General features: G+C 39.4%; 1 long non-coding RNA gene across 1 annotated transcript in view; it reads right to left on the reverse strand.

Annotated features, from left to right (window-relative positions):
* LOC130679889 (uncharacterized) overlaps positions 1-15,597 on the reverse strand; it is a 357,709-nt gene that overhangs the window by 22,504 nt on the left and 319,608 nt on the right. Inside the window, exon 4 of the long non-coding RNA XR_008992885.1 lies at positions 1,072-1,248. This is a non-coding gene — a long non-coding RNA (uncharacterized LOC130679889). The remainder of the gene's footprint in view (positions 1-1,071; positions 1,249-15,597) is intronic.

The following is a 15,597-nucleotide window of genomic DNA, read 5'->3' on the forward strand; positions in this document are numbered from 1 at the left end:
TGTGTGGTAATATCTAATAAATAAGTGTTTATTGCATGAAAAAGCAAGTAAATGATAGAAGAAGTAACCCTACTGTTCCCACCTTAACTGGCGCCCTGGTGTTTTCAAATGACAATGCCCTGGTTTTTTGGAATCCAACTGTCAGTACAAGTCTACATCTGAGATGCACTTTGCCCAGTCCCCTACTCACCGCTGCCAGAGCGTTCAGAACCTGGATTTATGCCTATTAAGGCTCAACGGTGACTAGACAAAAACAACTTTCCTGCTCCACAGGGGCAGAGGCAGGAATCAGTCTCGGACTTCGAACAGATGTACCTGATAGAAAAACAGACTAGATTTTATTGGAGACAGACCACCTCTTGGGAAAAAGAAGGTTCCATCTCTATCGGAACCAGTAGCCGAACTGGCAGGCTTGGATCCCAAAGTTTGTCCAGGGCACTGAGACAAGCTCTAGTCTCGTTACAGGTATAGTGTTGCATTTAAGGTTACCATACCATTTGCTGCTTAAGCCAAGACTCTACCGAGAGTGCAAGTGATACTGGTGATGACGACAGGTGGAAAGGGGGACGACCATATGCAAACAGGAATTCACGGTCACACTCCCCGTGGGGACACTTCCAGCTTCCCAGGGAAGGCTGTTCTGTGGAAGTAATAATATCTCATTCTTTCTGAGCTCCTTTAGTTCACTTCAGAGGGGTCAGGAAGTTGTTGCCTTCTGATGACATGGCTGTGTTTCTGTTTCAAGCAAATTTCACCCAAAGATCCACAGACTGGGTCTTCTCCCTTTGTTTCCTTCCTCTGTAGTCATAGGCTTCGCCTGTTTCATTCACCAAACTATTGCAAATCCCTAGAACTGTGCATTCCAAATAGCTGTTGTTGGATGAATATGTTATTTGTATTATGAATTTGTATCATAATACCTTTAGAGCTAAGTGCTGGTTTTCCCTATTCTTTAAAGTGCTACTTTCTCTAGTTTATATGGGAAAGTGGAATTCATTCCGTTGGTTTTCACATGATGACCTCCCTTCCAAATGTTATGCTCCCCTTCAAACACCACAGGTTTCTACTCACATTTATGAAGGACTGAAGAATTCCAACCTCCTCTTGGTGAGACTGTGCCATATTTTCAGGACCTCAGAAGAAGATGGTGGTGGTACTGAAGCATGGGTCATTCCCTTACACGGCCCCATCCCTTCTTTTCCTTCTCAGTACTGCCAACTCCAAGTTGCATGGTGGTATTAATCTTTACTGAAAATGAATAGAAAAGTAAAGTGAATTTCTAAGTCATGTACCCTTACTTACATAACTCCCTAGTGGAAAGAGTCAATTGCCACTTGTTGGGACTCAGTTACATTTTTAGATAAGGACCTCATAGTCTTCATTTCTTGTGAAATGTGTACATGCTGGATGGAGCATTGGAGGGTGGGAAAGGCAGAAGGCATTATATATAAGACAAAGAGGTTGGAAAGTAGGAAAAAATTTCCTTTAGTTAAGAGTTAATACATAAAGTACAGCATTAAAACAGATGACCCTATACAGACACACTCATAAACATATAAGACAAATTTGTATTGTCTTTCTGTTTGGGGGTGTGTATGTTTTAAATACCAGCTAATGAAGATGATGAGGTGAACAAGTATTTCATTGTTATTTTTGGACAAAATCTCTTCAGGATCACAATTGAGATATGTAGTTACTAGAACTCCAGATTAATCACTATACTAATACGGAATCATTGTTTCACATGTGGGCACAGATGAAATAATTAGCACTTTGCCTAATTTCACTTTTCAGATGGGAAGTTGCTACTCTGAAACTAAAAGACATATATATATATATATTAGAAAATATAAGCTTCCAGCTGACTACAATATGAGTGTTTTAAAAATGAGAAATGTAGTTGCTTATTCTGTGATTTGAGTTTGAAAATTTTGTTACAATACTCTGGACAGAATGCATTTGGAAGGTGAACCATGTATCCATTATTCTAGCCTATAGTTTCCTGAAATTTGTGTAAAACATACAATATGATCTCAATTTTACTGTTAGCTGGCTCCTGCTTCATAGATCCCAGAAAGTGAACACTTGTAGCTAAAACAATGTGAACTCAGTGCTCAATAGCAAATTTGGATGACATTTTGGTTTCATGAACAGATTTCCCAGGGTCTGGATGAAGGCAGCTGGAGGCAACGATGGAGACCTAATTCCACTGACAGCAGCAGGACGGACACCTGTTGATGAACAAGGGTTGGCATTTTGAGCAAAAAGGAACTTGTAAGTCTTATCAGAGTGTGAAATTTAGTGACTCTTCAGGGCTTCCTCGTAGTTGAATCACTTTTTTCAGCAGGACTCCAACTTGAAGGAGGTCTCATTCAAAGTATTATTCGTTTTAATCAAGGGCAAATGCTTATTTACTAACAGACACAGAAGACCCTGACAGTCTGCTCCTGGAATCCTTACCCGAACTCCTTGTCAGGGGCCATCTTTGTTTGCTTTCCCTCAGGGTTTCACGTGGAGAGACCACCATCTAAGGAATTTTGCTGGCCCACGTTGCTGCCTCTTTCCTTTCCCTTCTGGGAATGAGTGGTCAGTTTGAAAGAAGTAATTAAGCTTGCTCGTTCAGATTCCTGCTCTTTTGTTTTGTCTTGGGAATATGCCTGTGGGGTGGAAACACACAATCCCTACTGCTTAGTGCAGTAAGTTTCATAGAAGTCGTGTCACTGATTTTCCAGCTGTTTCCATTATGATCTAGCCATCATGAGTATAAAGGTGATGCGCTCATCTCTTTGGCTGACTTCTTTCAATCTTTCATAAGTTTTGAATCAGTTGAGGAATTAAGGATGATGTTGACAATAATATATATTTGGCCCCATAAAATACTAACGCCTCATTTTGTCCTTCTGTAATCCTTAAAGCTCTTTAAAATTCGTGATATAATTTCCACTATCTAATATCTTAAGAAAATTTCATGTGGACTAATGTGATATTCTTTACATCAAAGAAGAGTACACTGAAGCCCAATGTGTTATTTTCCTTGTTATGCACGTCAGTCAGTTTAAGAATTCGTTACTCAAATGCAATGTGTACTTTGGGTATGTGTATAAGCACAGGGTACTGCTAAGACTTGCCTGATCCGTCTTGCTACTGTATTTTTTGTTTGCAATCATCAACTAAATATATTAACCAAAACCAATTTTTTTATGGCGACTTTATGAAAGATTCAGGTTGACATTTTAAAACTTCCTTGAGGGGAACTACCAAGATACATTAGGAGAAAAATAACAATGCTGAGTAAGAGCTGATGAAAGAGTAAATCCTTCTGCATGATTAGTTCAGTGAAATGTTGAAGAATATTTTGTGTGCATGTCAGATCTCTTTCTTGTTTCAAACTAGTAATTTGGATTTACTTCATTATAGCCACTGAAGTACCTTAGCAGAGCCTGGGAAGAGGAGTGAATAGCCAGAGAGAAAGAGCAACAACACTTATAAAATGCGTTGTTCTCATAACTCAGCTCCAGATAACTCAAACAAGCACCTCGCAAATGACAATGCTAGGCTGAGCTCCACTCACTGTGAATGAAATGCATAAGACACAGGAGCCCTCCAGGAATTCCCTTGGTGAGCCTCAAAGTGAATATCCAAAAGATGAAACTCATTTCTCTTTGTTTCAAGAGCTGATCCTTCCGTTTTCAATCAAGGAATCAAGGATACTTTTCAAACCAATGCTATCTAACACTGTGGCTGACTTTTAAGGTAACAGAAGTTGTTATGTTTTGCTATAGCAACATGGATTTTTGTATGTGATGACTCAGTTAATGGAAATTTCATACTTTTTTTTTTAACTCTTTACCTAGTTAGTATAATTTTCCAATGTCAACATCTAGAATATGTCATTTTCTGAATGAAAATGTATTTGTCTGGCTCTTTTCAGGGAAATTTGGTATTCAAAAAATACTTCAGTGATAGCAAACAGATTTGTATTATTTGTAAGCAAAAGAAAAGTAAGGGGCTTGGTACATGGGTTCTGGATTTAGACAGAGGACATACAACATGGGACTACATAGTAGCTCCAAATCCTACTAATTGTGTGAGTGTGGCAAATAAGTTAACCTCTCTGTGCTTCCATTTTCTAATATTTAAAATGGAAAGAGTATTAATACTAACCTCTTAAGTTTTGAATACGCATATAAAAAACAACCCATTACTGAATAGTACTTCAAACATTACTGAGTGCACATCAAACACTAACACAATTGATTTTTGTGATTTAATTTAATCGTCACAGCAACTATTTGAGAGTGTACTAACTTCTCTGCCTAAGCTACGTTTTAGTATGTGGTAACTGCCTCTCCCATGCTGAATACTCCCAAATTCTGACTTCTGATTCAAAACACTCTGAGCTCCAGACATGTATATTTCTGCATTGTCCCATTTGACCATCTTTATAACTACATGAAGCCCAGTTGTAATTGGTTTTAATTCTATTTCATTCTTTTGTTTATTGTGTTTTCCTTGGTAAATGGCATCACACCTGAACAGTGCTCAAGCCGTAAATCTAGAAGTTATTCAATGACCTAAATATGCTGATTTACCTCACATTCATCCATTCACCCCCTCCAACTGTCCCAATCATCTGACAGCCCAACTCATTCTCCAGTCTCACAACTGGCCTTCCTGCTAAGAATTGTCTCCCCTCCTTCAGCCCTGTAATTCATTACCTCTATTGCAGCCAAAATGATCTTTTAAAAACTCATGTATGATTGTATCGCCCTATTGTGCAACACCCTTATTTTCCCTTTAGATAAAGGTAAAAACACTTCAGGTCCTACAGGTTCCTGCTGAGGAGGGCTTTGCTGACCTCAGCAGCCTTATTGTGCTTCCTCTGGCATCCACTGTCTATGCTTCAGGCATACCAGTCACGTTTCCTTTGCCCAAATGTTCTTCCCCTATATTGTCTCAAGACCTTTCCTCAGGCTTTGTCACTGCCTGGAAGACTCTCCCTTCCTGGCGTAGCCGAGCTAATTGACAGTCAGCTCGCAGGTCAGGGAGTAAGTTACTCCTCCCCTTATGCACCTATTAGACTTTGTACTTCTTTGAGCTCTCATTGCATCGGAAACTATGGTAACTGCCCAAATAAGCTGCCAGGCTGGCAGCTCCGTGATGGCAGGGAACACGCCTGCCATCTCACTGTAAACCCAGCACGGTGCGGTGCTTGTTGCTCATCACGGGTGCTCAGTGACTCTCCTTGCATGAGTCAAAAATTCAAATGAATGGTCACGTGTCATCTGCTTCCTGTACCCCGGAGGTGCTAGGAACTGGCTTTGAGTTACAGATTGAGAGAAGGATCAAGATCCACTGGAGACAGAGAAGGAAGAGAGATGTGTGGAAGAAAATAACAAGAGACAAAATCTTGGAAGCCCAGAGCCTAGGCAGTGCTGCTTTGAGATCAAGAAGCCGAGGGGATAGAGAAGGCCATTCGCCCCTTCCAACTCACAGCCCCTACTCCACAGCAGAGCTTCAGCCCAGCAAGGGCAGTGACACTATTATTTCTAGTTTCCATTTACTAAATGCTTCCTGTGTGTTTATACATATTACCTTATTTAATTATAACAAGCCTGTGAGGTGGGCCTGTCTGCTGTCCTTGTTTTAGAGATGCTATAGTGGAGACAAAGAAGCCTGAAGTAACCCACCCAAAGTGATGCAGACCAGAGATTCAAACTCAGGAAATCTGGTTCCAGAGCTTGTGCATTTAACAGCTATGTGCCCCCTGCCCACCGCCCCAATCAGGATGCCTGCTGCCAGCACGGCAGTCAGTGAGCACTGGCCAGCACTATATTCATAAGAGAAAATGGCCTGGGTGATCCCAGCAAGGAGAAGTCACTACACTAACAGGGAGAGAATACAGAGGGGACTCCCACTTAGCTGAATAATGTGAGACGGCTATTCAGAGCTTGCCCTGAACCAGCATTTCTGACATCAGGGTTCATTTCTGAAAGAATATTTGTGTGTGCTTTTATGTGTGTGTGTGTGTGTGTGTGTGTGTGTGTGCAGGTGGGGGGGAATGTTAAAAGATAAGATTCACCAAAAATCTGAAAACTAGAATTTAACTGACCTTTCTGTGAAGTATCCCTTGGTACATGGAAGGCATGAGTCCTCAGACACTCAGCTCCTGGAACTATCTGTGTTAGTGTGCTAGGACTGCCATAACAAAAGGCTGGGCTGTTTAAACAACAGAAATTTATTTTCCTGCAGTTTGGGAGGCCAGAAGTCCAAGATCAAGGAGTCGACATGTTTGGTTTCTACTGAGGCTTCTTCCCTTGGCTGTGGGTTACAACTTTGTCACTGAATCCTCACGTGACCTTCCCTCTGTGCAGGTGCATAGCTTGTCCCAATCTCTCCTTCTAAGGACACTAGTCATCATTGATTAGGATTCACCCGTGTGGCTTCATACTGCCCCGTGAAAGGCCCTATCTTTAAATGTGGTCTCGTTCTGAAATACTGGAGGTTGGGACTTCAACCTGTGATTCTGAAAGGACAAAACTGAGCCACTGATACCATCCTTCCTAGGAAGGCTGGGAGGTACACTGAGGCCTTTGAGAATGATTGCGTGGAACTGGTTAATCCCAGACTGAGAAATCTTTAGAGAATAAGGGCAAAAGCCAGTAGTGTTTTCTTTCTTTCTTTCTTTGCCCTCAGTGGCAAATGCGGAGCTAGGAGGATCTGTAGTGTCTGTTCTCGGGACGATCTTCTAGTGGCCCCACTGCTGCAAACTACTGAGACAGCCGGTGGGAGGGTTTTAGATGAACTGGAAATTTTGGAATTTGGAATATTGAAAATAAAAAACTAGCATTGTAGTGTCTAAACTTGCAATAGACAGCTGATTTATTGCTTTTTATGACAAGAATCACAAGGATTGAGTCTCTTACATGTGTAAAGAAGTATAATTATGACAGACTCCTTTTACTGCTGATGTAACAGTCATTTTCCAAAGTCTTCCTTTGTCACGCATCTTTTTCTTTTGTAAAATGCACTAATTCTATTCAGAAATGGGCATTTGTGCCCTTCAGTGAAGAGTAATCCCTTCATAACCCAGGAAAGGAATCTTAGTATATACCAATCGTGGGAGTTGTTTTTTTCTCCCAGCTACTTTAGGGTTCAGAAACGGTATTTGTTTCTTGAAAATGAGACATGAAGGACCCATCATCTGCTGGGTGGAACTACTAGGAATGTATTCTTCCTTCTGAAAATCAGAAAAACAAGTGAAGGCTGTTCTTTTCATGACTGTGTCTAGTGTTGAGAAGGTGACATTTGCGGTAGTAGACGGTGAACTTACATCAACGGAATCACATGAAGATGAGGCCATATTTGATGACGGTGGTATCTAACCCAATGATGAATGTCCTTATAAGAAGGAAGTGGAGACACACAGAGACACACACGGGGCCAAGGCCACGTGATGATGGGGCAGAGATTGGAGTAATGCAGCTGCCAGCCAAGAACATCCAGGGTTTCTGGGAACAAGGTAGGAAGAGTCAAGGAAGGCTTCTTCCCTAGAGGGCACACAGTCCTGTTGATGCCTTGATTTCAGAATTTTAACTTCCAAAACAGTGAAAGGATAAATTTCCATTTTTAAAAGCCATCTCATCTATGGTGCTCTGTTATCGTTATTCTAGGAAACCAGTACAGCAAAGCTGCCCTTGGATAACAGCAGGGTGAGAAATGGAAAGAACCCCAGTCAGTGATGCTGAGTCCCGGATGAAATTACACAAGCTCTGGTCTTCTTGTCTTGAAGAATATTTTTTATCCCTATTTCAGCCAATTCTAGTTTTCTCATTGTTGCTATTTATTGCTTTGACATCTCAAAGTGACCTGCAACATTCGGGGTGTTGCTAATATTTACGGAAGAAAAATACTTGGAATTGCCTGGAATTCCCTATGCTAGCCAAACAGGTGGAGGCTCCGAGTGTAGAGATTTGGGGGATTAATGTAAATGTGGCCTCTTGCATTCTCACAGTCTGCTGAAGCTTTCCCCTTATCATTCAAGTTCTGTTACTTATTGCCACTCCACTGTTATTCCAGACTGGTGTGGCCTGGGGAATCTCTAGCGACATTTGTTTGGTGACCAAGCACCACAGAAGTAAATTCCATTTTCCGTGTATCAAGATCCTAGCCTGAGTCTTGATTAAAGATAAAGAGATGCAAAAATACTCAAATCACATGCATGAAAACAAAATGTCTGCTTCTTCAGATAGTTCTATTTTTGTGTCTATAATTCTGTTCACCAACTGCATGGGTAACCTTTCTTAAATTTGCAAAATAATTCAGAAGTTTTCATGCTGCCAATTGCTAATCAAACCTTCTTCATCAACATCCACGCCCTCTTCCCATTTGTCATTTTATTCGTACATTGCAAACAGTGGCTCATGCAGCTCCTCTTCTCTTTGCCTCAGGAAAACAGGCTGTGTAACCAAGGGGAAGCTTATTAGCAGCTAAAAGCTCATTTTTAATGCTACCTAATCAGGTTGCTGACTCATTTAAATTATGAACCTTAAGAAAAAAATCTTCATTTAATGACTCAAATATTAGTGTGCTTGTCACACAGTGTCTTTAATATTTTGCTTCCTCCTAAAGGGTTTAAGTACTAATCCTTTGCCAGAATAAATGGGTAAACCTGTTTCTTTCTCAGTACATATGGTGAAAACCTATGAGGTCTGTCTGATTTATATAAGTGTATTTGGCTGCTATTTTATATTTATCCAAACTATGTTATAAAGAAAAAGTAAGGCTCAGATCCAAGAATAAGATTTTTTGATATGAAGACTGGACATGTTAGTGAATATGGCATATGCAGACTTCTCAACTATGAATGGCTTGCTAAAGTGAGTTCATTCATTCTGCACCATGCTATTTATCCTCACAATTGATTTATCCTATAAGTTAATGAATGAAAATGCAGGTACTTGAAATTTTCTTATTTTCTAAACATGTTTTTAAAGCTGTAGCATTGGAACTTTTATAGTGTTTGGAAGTTTTCTAACTGGGTGTGTGCTTTCATTTGTCAAGAAGAGGAAAACCCTGTGGCAACAGTTTGGCATCTCTCTGATGCCATTTCTCTGAGAGGAAATGGCTTCTCATTTTCTTTGTCAAGGAAATGATGTGAAATCGTATTACAAACTGAAGGACACCATCCATTCCTAAGCGGATTGGGCATGGATGTAGGTCATGTAAATCGACTGATAGCCTAATTATCATTATGTGGCTTCAAGTCCATGACTTTCCTACTAGAGAAGAAATGATTTCAGGAGCTACTCATGGATATAAGTGGGGCACCCAACAACATTTGTAGAAACAGCATCTGACACAAGAGAATTTTGCTCCCTTGAGAAGTTTCAAATATTACAAGGTTACTCTAGAAGGGTTCAACTGATATATTTGAAACATATGGGCTGTATAATGTTATGAGGGACTTAATCTGTCAACTAAAAGCAAGGGATATTTGAATAACATGGAAGACAATTACCTGGTCTCTGACTGGGGACTCCAGGAAGGACAATCTTAGTGATCCTCACTTTCAGTTCTAAGGCCCTTTCACTGAAACTATTCTTCTTGGCTACAACCAAAAAGAAAAAAAAGCTTATACTATCCTCCTTTCCACATGATATTCTTTCAAATATTTTGAAGAGAGCTGTGTCTGTACTCAATACATTGTAATTTGAGCATTGTAATTTGCTCTCCATTTATTTAGATCTCCTTTTATTTCTTTTGCAATGTTTTGTAATTTTCTTTGTGCAAGCTTTGTTTGTTTTAACTTATTCCTAACTTTTATTTCTTATGCTATTTGAGTAGAATTATTGTCATCACTTCATTTTCAGATTGTTCATTTTTAGTATGTTGAAATACAGTTTAGTTTTATACATCGGTCTTGTATTCCACGACCTTACTAAACTCATTTTTCAGTTTTAACAATATGAGTGAATGTGTATTCCTTGTATTTTTCTATACACAAAATTATGTCATATCTTATAGATGACTTCTTCTTTTATAACCTCTGTATGATGTCAAGTTTCCAAAACAAGTTTTTACCTTATCACACTGGCTAGAACCTCCAGAATACTGTTGTATAGAAGTGATGAGAGCAGATATTGTTGCCTTATTTTCAATCATAGGGAGAAAGCATTTCATCATTAAGGATGATGTTGTGGGTTTTTCACAGATGTGCTTTATCAGTTCCCTTACATTTCAGTTTTTTGGAGGGTTTTACTGTAAATGGGTACTGGATTGTGTTGAGGATATTTTTAACTGACTGAGATGACCATGTGAATTGTTGTTCTTTATTCTCTAAATATGATGTGATAGATTGAGTAATGGACCCCAAAATATGGAGTCCAAAATATAAGGATGCTCACATCCTAGTCCCTGGAAACTGTGAATATGTTATCTCAAGTACAAATAGGAAACTAATAGAGACCTTGGTACCTGGTAGTGGGATGCTACTCCAAAAAATGCCTAAAAATGTGAATGTGGCATTGGAATTGGACAGGGGCAAAGCCTAGAAGAATTATGCTGAACATATTAGAAAAATCCTAGGTTAAAATAAATAAGCTGGTTGTTAAAGACATCATTAGTGAAAATTCAGTAGGAACATGGTAGAAAAAGATGATGTTTTCTTAGAGAATATTGAACAGTCATAAACAGACTGTTAGCAGAAATATGCTTATGGTATTAAAGGTGCTTCTGCTGTGGGCTCATAAGGAAATGAGGAATATATTTTTTAGGAAAGGGAAGAAAAGGAATCCTTGTTAACACAATGCGGGAAGCTTAGCTTAATCATGTCTTACAAGTTATGTGGAAAGTAGAACTTGTAAGCAATGGTCTTGAATATTCAGCTGAGGTTTTCCAGCGTTGAAGGTGTGGTCTGGTTTCTTCCTGCTATATATAGCAAGCCATAGAATATTGTTCACAGTCTTCAAAACTGAGTGAAGTTTGCCTGGTAGGATTTAGAATCTTACTAAGACAGATGACTGCTTTTGTCTTCTGATTTTCCTCCTTTTTGAATGGGGTATCTATGAATGTTTCCTATACCTGTCCCACCTTTGTATTTTGGGAGGAGTTAATTTGTTTTCTAGTTTCACAGGTACACAGATGGACAGGATTTTTGCCCCAGGTTGGAATACTCCCAGTGCCTTACACATAGCTCATTTCAATGATTTAAATGATGAACCTGGGGACCTGAAAACCAGTATGTCTTAGAAGAGATTGTGGACTTCAGTTGATATTGTACTGAGGATTTTAGAATATGGTGAATGTATTTTACATGTGGGGTGGGCTCCCTTGGGACCAGAGGAAGCCCTGTGGTAGGCTGAACAGCAGCCTTCAAAGATATCCATTTTCTAGTCCCCAGGCCCTGTGAAAATGTTACCTTACACAGCAATAGGAAATGATTAGGAAACACATCTGACATATTACACCTACATTCTAGACTAACTTGGTACTCGTCAGACCATTCCCAGTTGATCATGGTGTTTAATGCTTTTACTTTTTATATAACCAGATTTGGTTTACTAATATTTTGATAAGGATTTGCAATTAACTTTTAGACATTCATAATGATACTTTATTTTTATTTCTCTTAAACTTCATCTCATGCATACCTTTTCTAGATGATTTAAATTGCCACACTACAACTTGTCCCAGGTAAAATAATATTGAGTATATCAATATTAACTTTCATTGGGTGAAAAATATGCAATGCATTTCTATAGTGAAGACATTTCTTTTTGGTTATACTTTAATCCTTAATACCTGCATATTTCTATGTAAGTTTGACACTTAAAAAACACTGTATCTACTTCCCCAACACCATCTTTGATCTTCATTTGGAACCAGGTACATCCTTGAAGTGTCATAACCTCTAATATGTAGTATACTCATTCAGTTACGTGAAAAGTCAAGTATCCTTAAATACCCATTATTTTAACATTAATTTAGATAAATCTTATTTTATACTTTCCTCATAGTTAATAAGCCATTGAATAACAAGCAAGGGTATTGCTGGTAGAGCTGGACCACTTCTTCAAGGTAGACTGAGTCTCCAACAAGATCAAGATAACTCAGCTTCTGTCTTTCTCCAATTTGCTCTGATAATGGTTCACTCCTAAAGTAACTTTATTCAGATTTTAGCTTTTCCTAATATTTTTCTTCTTCCTATGTGTTTCAATCTCTCATAATCTGGATGTCTTCCCAGGTTCAGTAATCCCAACAGACTTTGTCTTTGTTCCAGAAGTGAATAATTGGTTATGTACTTTGCCTATGGATTTTTCTTCTTATATTAATAGTTTCTCATTCTGTGTGTGAGCCCTGATGACTGCTCCGGATTCCAAGTCTTCTGGACATACTTTCCAGTTGTACCTGAAGGCAGTTAGATCCACCTGCATCTTTAGTCTCTAAAGCCATCAATTTAGTCACTCTCTTCTGGTCCCTCTGGATTCAGGTGACACTGCCTCCACCAAACTCTGAATTCATGGGATCATTATAAATACTGCTCCTTTCACATCAGACACATTAGACTGGAAAAATTTTAAAAGTAATTTAGCTGTATTTCACTATTATTTTTTCCTAAATCCCTTAAAATTGAAAGAATTCATGATTATATCAGTGAATGATACCAGAAAAAAAAAAGCCTCAACTCCTTCAATCAAATGTCACCATATAAAATACAAATGTAATTTTATTAAATACAAACCATTTAGTGTTTCCCGGTACTAGTCACTACACAAGGCACTAGGGCACAGAGGTAACAAGACCTATCCTGACCTCTCTCTCAAGCTGCTCCTGGGCTATTACAGGAGATGATCGTCAACTACAGTTGCTATCAATAACAAGGAAAAATGGTGATATTTTTAAAACTTTAATGACATTTGCCAAATAAATTCTCACAAACCATAATGTGGGAGGATATGGAACTTTCTCTCATGAATCATGTGTCCTCAGAGCGTTTCAGAAGAGGGTAATCACGCATATGCCAGAGGCTTCGTTTAGGCTCTTCAGAAGTAAAGCCTGAGATAATGTGCTGAATTTATGCAACTTTCTTGGGGGTGAACCTATGAGGCTCGATAGAAAGGGCTCGGTGAGAAAGGAACAGGGATAAAAACCAATGTAAAGTTTCATTCTGAGTTGCTGTTGCAGGCAGCAGGAGCTCCGTTCCTTCAGTGCCTCTGAGAAACAAAGGAAGGGTCTTCAAGCTGTCCCCCTAAAAGCCGGGAGAGTAGAATATTCACCCCTCATTTCTGCACACTATCGGCTGAGGACTGCCCACGGGGAGGTAATGCCCACACGCCCCGGTTCGGAAAGCACGAGGGTCACAGGAGCTCTTGAAGCAGTGCAATGAGAGCTTCCACAGAACTTCCGCCACATTGGTGGCTGAAACCAAAGGTGGGCAGAGGGGTGACACAGGCACCAGAGCCATTTGCTGATAGGAAACTTTAAAGTGATTTGGTATCCCTGAGGTATAGGATGTGCACGTGTGTGTTGGCTGGGAGTAGGAGGGTATAGAGGACACCTGCAGTGAATGGCAAGATACAGGATGAAAAATCAGGCAAGAGTAGGACTGATGACTGAAGGTGCCCAAGTATGAAATTCTGACTCTCCCAGGTTTTATAAGCAGTGGAGAACAGGTGATAATTCCTAAGTACTAATAATGTAGTAGCAGATGTGTTTGAGAAGGGTTACTCTGAAAACAGTTTTGGTGATGACATGAAAAGGAGCAAGATAAGAAGGGTGAAACCAGCAGAAGATGAAAGCAGTGGTCCCTTGGGGAGACAAAATAGTAACACCGAGATTGGAGATAAATGCCTGTATAATGGAGATGATGTACATAAGTTATGGAGCTGGAACTCATATCTAACAAGATGTGGAGAGGAAAGGGAAAGAGAGAAAACAACAAAGACTCATATCTCTGCAGATGAACAAGTGGGATGGTGGTCTGTCAATAAGAACTAAGAATGAAGTTCACAGACTCAGCTCATTAGGAGTGCAAAGAAGCATCTGGAACTTGCACATAGGAAACTGGCTGGCTAGGGATTTGGATTGGAGTTTTATATCACTAAGTAGCAGGGCAGTCTGCACCTGAGGTCATCCACAAAGAATATACATAAAGAGAAAAGATAAGAGGTCAGGCTCTAAGCAATGCCAATCAACAAAGAGTGAGTGGAAAAAGAGGAATAACAAATGTCAGGGGAAGGAGTGGTTGCAAGATGTTCACCTGGACACTGTAGTCATCGAATCTGAGAGGCTGAAACATGAAGGACACCATATTCAACTGCTTCAAATTGCAGGCATGTTAATAGAGCTGGCCATGGTCAACAGTGTTAAATATCTTGTACGTTTAAGTAATGTGAGAATGTTAAGTGATAATTAGATATTGCAGTTAAGCTATTAGGGATCTTAGTGAGATAAATTTCTGTATAGTACTGAGAGAAGTTGTCAGCTCACAAAAAGGTAAGGAGAGAATAGAAGAGGAGACAAAGCAACCTGGAGAGGATGGAAAGAAGAGAAATAGACAGAGGGGTGAGGGAGGAATAAACTGGGGCTTTTTTTCTGTGGGAGAAACTTGCACACATTTACATGCTTAAGAGAAAGGGCCAACTAGTATAGGAGAAAGAAAAGTCAGAGAGGAACAAGGCACCTAGGGGGAGAGCAGTGCATGGAGTTGGGTGGCTTAGTGTTGGATATGAAGATGGACACATCTTTGAAGAAAGAAGGGAAAAACAAAACAAAACAGGAAAACAGATAAGTTTAGGAGCTTTAAGTTATGAAAACATGACGTTCACAGTCTATTTACAATTTTAATGGTGATAAAATTAGACGACACAGATTTGGCTTCGTGATGACATCAGTTATTCAGGAGAACTTCACAAGGAGAGAATTTGTTAATGGATTTGCAGCACTTCTTCCCTAGGAGATCTTTAAGGAAGCAGAGACGGCCGTCAATCAGGAGTGATTTAGGTGAAGCCTAGCAATGAGGCCCCTGTTAATACCTCCCAGTACTCTCATTCTATCATATGTAGAATATGTATCAAATAAAACTCATCTTGGAAGCAGCAGTTCTTAGCTCTGTTGTAGGTAAATGGCACAAAGTAGTTACTTAATAATAGCTATTAATTTAATGACATAACATTCTCTACATTTTAAAAAGAAAGATATATCAATAGTTTCATTATTATCCTTGGACCAGAAAATACTAGCATCACTGGGGTTCTAATTAGGAAAATTATTAATAGAAAGATGTCCAATCTGGAAAATTTCCTTAACTGTATTTTTGAGATGAATTTTACACATTTCTGTAGTAATAATGTGCTTTTGTGATTTTGGGTTCCTATTTGAATATAGAAAAGTCCCTGTTTTTTTAAACAAAGAAGCACTGCATCTCAAGACTTTGCAGAAGTACAAGATATTGGGCACCATTGGGTCAGTTTCAGTTTCTGAAATTACTTGAAGCCTCGTTGGAGTTGATGCTGATGATAAATATATCATTTGCTCACAACAGGCCTCTCACTGTCTCTTAGGTGGGGGTCCCTTAAGACGTGGAAAACTTGGAGA

Source organism: Manis pentadactyla, chromosome 12, assembly GCF_030020395.1.
Source record: "Manis pentadactyla isolate mManPen7 chromosome 12, mManPen7.hap1, whole genome shotgun sequence".
NCBI classification, from domain to species: Eukaryota; Metazoa; Chordata; class Mammalia; order Pholidota; family Manidae; genus Manis; species Manis pentadactyla.